At 42.2% G+C, this 6453-nt stretch overlaps 2 pseudogenes; both read left to right on the top strand.

Annotated features, from left to right (window-relative positions):
• The first annotated feature begins 357 nt into the window (after positions 1-357).
• Positions 358-1547, top strand: LOC138169141 (nucleolin-like; annotated as a pseudogene).
• Positions 1548-2127: 580 nt separating this feature from the next.
• Positions 2128-6048, top strand: LOC138169136 (nucleolin pseudogene; annotated as a pseudogene).
• The last annotated feature ends 405 nt before the right edge of the window (positions 6049-6453 follow it).

The following is a 6453-nucleotide window of genomic DNA, read 5'->3' as shown; positions in this document are numbered from 1 at the left end:
TGTCATTGGTCCTCTTTGAGAATGAAGGACAAACAGCAACAGTACTATAATTTATTAAACCATTCTCCAATTGATGATGTCCCACTTTGTTTCAAGTTCTTTGCTTACAACAAAAACTGATATTATAAAGTTTGCTGAACATGTATTCTTCTCTTTCTTTGACCTCTTTACAATATATATAAGTATTGGTATTGCTGGATCAAAGGACAAATCCACTTTTTTTCCTAAGGGAAGGGACTCAGTTAAGCATGATTTGTTAAAGTCTGAAATATTCCTGTGGTCTTCACCACCACCAATGTTCTCTAGACCTCTGTCAAAGGATCTTCCACTTCTACCCACTAGTCATCTGCCACCACCATGGTGAAGCTTGGGAAGGTTGTTAAAAATAAAGGTGAGTCAAAAAAGAGGTCTCCTTCCCCCAAGGAGATAGAAGAAAGAGGATGAGGACATGTCAGAAGATGTAGAGGGAAGCAGGGGGGAAGAGGCAGTGGTCCCTCAGAAGGGAAAAGAAGGTTGTGGCTATGCCAGCAATGAAGGTGCTACCGGCCAAAAATAAATCATTTTTGCCTCCACACATGCCAAGAAAGCAGTCATGACTAGGGGCAAAGAATGCAGCCATGGCCCCTACCAAGAAAGTGGCTACTCCAGTCAAAGCTACCACCACACCAAGATGGCAAGAAGGGAGACACTTCAGCTAAAGCAGCAGTCCTTCCCCATCCCCAACCAAAGGGTCAAAAATTGGGAACAATGACAAGAAAGGGGATGGTGATTCTGGAGAGAATAACAGTGAAGATGAGGAAGATGAAGAAGTCCTCACCCAAAGTGATGAAAATGGAAACAATTTGAGCAGAACAAGACTCTAAGGTTGAGGAGGAAGAGGATGAAGAGGAAGAAGATGGTGATGAAGATGAAGATCAGGATAACTCTGAAGAAGAAGCCATGAAACCACATCTGCCAAAGGGAAGGTTACTGCTCCAGGGAAAGCTGGGAAAGACAAGGAGTCAGAGAAAGATGAAGATGAGGAAGAGAAGGAAGAAATGTAAGTGTCCATCAAAGAAGCACCAGGGAAGAGGAAACAGGAAATGGGCAAACAGCCCCCAAACCCAAGAAACAGAGATTGGATACTGAAACATCAACAAATTTTAATCTCTTTGTTGGTAATTTGAACTTCAACAAAACTATTTCTGAGATTAAAAACTAGAATTATGGACTTTGCAAAAAATAATCTTTTTTTTTTAAGCAATCGGGGTTAAGTAACCTGCTCAAGATTATACGGCCAGTTATTTCTGAGTGTGGTGCTGAGTATCTGAGCCCAGATTTGATCCAGGTCATCCCGACACTGGAGCCGGTGCTCTTACTCACTGAGCCACCTGACCGCCCCAGCAAAAAATAATCTTACAGTTGTGAATATTTCCACTGATGCCACCAAGAGGTTTAACTATGTGGAATTTGACTCTGCTAAAGAAATGGGAAAAGCTCTGAAACTCAGTGGCGCCAAAGTCCTTGGTGAGAAAACCAAATGGATTCTGATTCTATTGGGCAATTGACTCCATTCTGTATCACCTCCAATATGTTGTAAAATTGCCTGAGTCATGTTTCTTTGTCTCTCAAGCATGTGCAGGAGTTCAGTTTTCCTCTCTGAGCTAAGTTGTCCCACAAATCACCTTAATTCAAAGAAATGTTTTGTCTCTACATACCTTACTAGCCATGGACAGTTAAGGGAAATCTTGCTAACAATATGCAGGTGGTCACAAGGAAGTCTGTTATCAATACTGGTTGTCCCTCAAGAAAGCTTGAACTGTTACCATTGTGGTTCTACCACATGGACTCATGCAGGTGTATACAACTAAGGAGCTTTCCATAGCAATAAGATGGAAGGAGGGGTTGTTACTAATCCTGCTTTTCTGACTTCAATCCAATCACATTGTTTTCCATACCCTACGCTACTTCAGACTTTGTAAGCAATCACCTTATTTTATGTTTTCTGTTCTTTGTTCTCTTATACTTCATAATTGCAAACCTTACCAATGATTGGATGTGCTTGGAACTTTGTGCCACAGTTTAATTTCAATCATAACACTGACTTTGAAATGAAACTGTAAAAGACAAAAGAAAACAAAAAGATTGATGTTCATCATCAAAAATCTGCCTTATCAAGTAACTCAGAAGGAGCTCAAAGAGGCATTTGAAGATGCTATTGAGGTAAGATTGGTCAGCACCAATGGGACACCCAAGGTATTACCTAAGTTGAATTTAAGACAGAAGCAGACATGAACAAGGCCTTGGAAGGGAAACAGTTTACTGAAATTGATGGTTGGTCTCTTCTTCTGAACTACACAGGGAAGAAAAGTCAAGAATAAGAGAATTCAAGAGACTCAAAGTCAATGATACTTAATAACCTAGCCTACAGTACTACTGAAGAAAGTCTCCAGGAAGTATATGAGAAGTCAATCTGTTTGCCCCAGAACAACCAAGGTTGACCTAAAGGGTATCCATTCATTGAATTTGCCTCTGCAGAAGATGCAAAAGAAGCTTTGAATTCTTGTAACAACATAGAAATTGGAGGCAGAACCATCTGGCTGAAACTAAAGGGACTGAAAACAGCTAATGCAGCACCAAGGAACCAATCCTATGAAACTTTGTTCCCCAAAGATCTGTCCAATGACACAACTGAAGAAATATTGAAAGATTTATTGCATGGCTCTGTTGGTGCCAGGACAGTAATAGACAAGGAGACAAGGTCATCTGAAGGGTTCAGTTTTGTGGGCTTTAACTGAGAAGAAAGAGATTGTTAAAGCTGCAGACAGGAGTATGAGAGATACAGAGACTGATGGAAACAAAGGAACTCTCAACTGGGCCAAGCTCAATGGCTTTGGCAGTCGTGGTGGTGGTGGCTGAGGAGACCACCAATGGGGCTTTTGTGTCAGAGGCTGAGGAAACTTGGAGGTCAGGTTGATCTCCAAGGAAGCCAAGGAGAAGGAAGAAACAATAAGCCACATGGAAACAAAATGAAGTTTGAATATTTTCTCCCCCATTTTCTTTTCCCTTGTTATTTAAATGAACAATGGGGGTTTTATCTTTTCATCAAATCATTGACAGAGCCTTCTGAGTACATTCCAAGACAAACGTGTAGTCCAGAAGTCTTCTTTGTGTTTCTTTTTTCTTTAAAGCAATTGGGGTTAAGTAACTTGCCCAAGGTTACACAGCCAGTTTTTTTTGTGTGGGTGTTAAGTATTTGAGGCCTAAACCTATCCCAGGTCTCCCGACTCTGGGGCTGGCGCTCTTACTCACTGTGCCACCTGGCCACCCCCAGAGGTCTTCTTGAAAAAGCCTGGATGACATTTCAAAAAAGAGAATGTGTTGGTTTTGACTGGATGGATGTTCCATACAAACTTTTTGCAGATATGAATAATAGATGTGGAAGTCAACCTTTTTGTCTGTGAGTTCTCTCAAGTTTATAATGTTATGCCTCATGTACAAAACCATGTTTTCCCATTTAAAAAAAAAGTCTGAAGCACTGATTGTGGCATTCATTCTGAAAGACAGGAGACAAGGAGGACTTTATCAACAGAAGGCACCTTCACCACATGCTACATCAGGATGACTTAGGCCACTTCAGTCCGGAGTTGATGCTTACTGGTCCTCCAGGTTGGAGGAAAAAAAAATCATAGGTCCAGGTTCCCAGGGTTCAATGAGTGTTCTAGAGCTGGAGGAGACAACTAATTATTAGGACAGGAAGCCTCAGACACTGGCCATGAATTCTTGGGGTAACTGCATGAATTCATTGATCAGCCCTTAGAATGGACAATCTAAGCTTGAGGGAAAAGACACTTGATCTCAGGGTGGTGATTAAGCTGGGTGAATGTAGCAGCAAGCACCCCAAGCATCCTCAGGGTTTGCTGCCAACACAGGTTCTTGGATCTGCTTTGATAAAGGAAAGCAACTCAAAATGGGTTAACAAGCTTACTTTAATCAGTCAAACATGAATCGTTTACCTAGTTCAGGGGAAAAAGGTCAGCACCCCGAACTTCAGAATACACAGACAGAATTATCAAGTCAGAGAAACAGATCAAGTAGACAGATTTCCAAACTGTCCAGCCATTACATCCATACCAAATCAACATCTGGGTTTTTCAAAGCCGGGGGGCTCTGGACAACGGCTTCCCAGAATCCAGATCAAACCACAGAACACTTCTCAAAGTGAGTCCCAAAACAAAGCTACACATCAGGGCTTATATAGCCTTCTCCTGGCTCAGAGAATGTAACAACCTTATTGACCCACTGGCCAATCAGAAAGTATCCACTGAAAAACAAGCCTCCCACCCCAGGCTCCAGGTGCACTTTAGCCTAGGGGCAGGGAAGATCTTCAAAATTTACATTCCCATTACAGTGAATTGGGAGTTGGCATCACTAAGAAAGCATTTGGGGCCAGGATAGGTTCCCTAGAACAGGGGAAAAATCCATGATCTTGCTCATCTGTTGGCTCATGGCTTCATATCCTTGCAGGTCTGGGGATTCAGTTCAATTCATGCAGTTATTAATCACCTACTGTGGGTCAGGCACTGTGCTATGTGCTGGGGGTATTTTTTTTTTTATGAGCAATCGGGGTTAAGCAACCTGCTCAAGGTTACACGGCCAGCCACCTCTAGGTGTGGTGCTAAGTATCTGAGCCCGGATTTGATCCCCAGGTCATCCCGGTGCTCTTACTCGCTGAGCCACCTGGCCACCCCTAAGCAATTGGGGGTTAAGAAACTTGCTCAAGGTTACACGGCCAGGTGTTTCTGGGTGGGTGCTAAGTGTCGGAGCCTGGATTCGATCCCCAGGTCATCCTGACACTGGAGCTGGTGATCTTTCTCGCTGTGCTACCTGGCCGCCCCAGTATTTTTTTTTTAAAGGCAAAAGAAAATCCCTGCCCTGAAGGAGTATATAATCTAATGGAACAGACAACATGCAAACAAATATGTACTAAACAAATTATATGAAGAATAAATAGGAAAAAATTAATAATGATATAATTAATATATAATATAATAATAAATAATTTAAAAAGAGAAAACACTGTAATTAAGAGGGTTCAAAGAAGACTTCTTATACAAGGTAAACTTTTAGTTGGAACCTAAAGAAAGCCAAGGAGATCAATAGAGTGGATGAGGGAGAGCATTGGTCCCCTGCCTCTTTGTGGGGGGGCTCTGGCTTCAAGCATCTCACAATCTTTCCTGAGAATCATGTTCTGAGAAAGTTCAATGGAAGCCATTAAGTAGGCAACTTCTATCCATCTTCCTTCTCTGCCACAGTATAATTCTAACTGCAAGAGGATTTGTTTTTAAGTTATGTACCCCAAGACTCTCATTTTAATATCGTCCACTTTCCATTGTGCTAACCAATCAGAGTTGACTGGCACCCCTTGGGAATCTCTACTCTTCAAAGGGAATATAAACTGTGAGCCTATTGCCAGGATGTTCTTTGGTCTAAGAGAGATGGCCAAATGAACATCCTTTTATTAATAATGTGCTGGCCTTATTAATAAAATGATTAAGAAACTGTCTTTCAAAATTAACATAGAGTGTTCCCTTTGAAGTGAACCCCAAAACAGGCAGCAGTAATGCCCACAGCTGCACTCAAACAATCCCCAGCAGTGGCCACACTCAAGCTTACCATGGGGAGTCCTGTATTTAGTTCCTTCATAAGAAGTCATTTCTAGATCCTGCTGCAAGGGGAGGGGGGCAGGACATTGACATAAGTGACATTAGTCAGTGAAAGGGCTCCAGTAGCATCAGGTAGTGATGTGGTCCCCATTAGATAGTGTCAGTGAGCAGAGGAGTGGACAGTGGCATAAGCCCCAGTGGCAGCAAGCTGGGGTGTGACATGGACTTCCGCATGAGTAACAGCGAAGTCAGACCTTTAGCTGATTATAATATGAAGCTGATCTCTCCTCCCACCCCCATTGCTGCTAGTATGGCATACAGGGCACATTGTTCACTGGCCAACACTTTACTGGGGAGAGCAAAACCAAAGGATGATGTTGTGGGGAGATGGTTAGCTTCTTGATGACAAGGGTAAGGCGGAATTGCCTACCCACCTCCATAAAAGCAAGAAGAAAGTCCCTCAGCAGAGACTGCTAAGAGAGAGTCATAAAGCTGGTGTGGCTCCCTCTTCTCCAAGTTCTGAAATGTTTACATTAGATAAGGTTTAGACAGGGAAATGGAATACAACTACACACAGGTGGTTAAGCAATCTTTGCCAAAAGGAAATGTAAATATTCAATAAAATCTGGGTAAAACCAAAATATAAGAAAACCCAAAACCTAAGCTTGGGTTGACCCAAAACAAGACAGTTTGGGTGGATCCAGGACCTTCTATTTTTCACTTAGTTGAGTTGGCATAAATTTTAATACTCCTCCACATGTAAATCCAAACTCCTTCCTGAAGGAACTAGCCTGAAGGTCAAGTTGTA

The sequence above is a fragment of the Petaurus breviceps genome, unplaced genomic scaffold (assembly GCF_028583685.1).
Source record: "Petaurus breviceps papuanus isolate PSGF00001 unplaced genomic scaffold, PetGlider_PUasm1.0 126, whole genome shotgun sequence".
NCBI lineage: Eukaryota > Metazoa > Chordata > Mammalia > Diprotodontia > Petauridae > Petaurus > Petaurus breviceps.
Note: the sequence above shows the minus strand (reverse complement) of the source record. Positions and strands in the feature narration are given on the sequence as shown.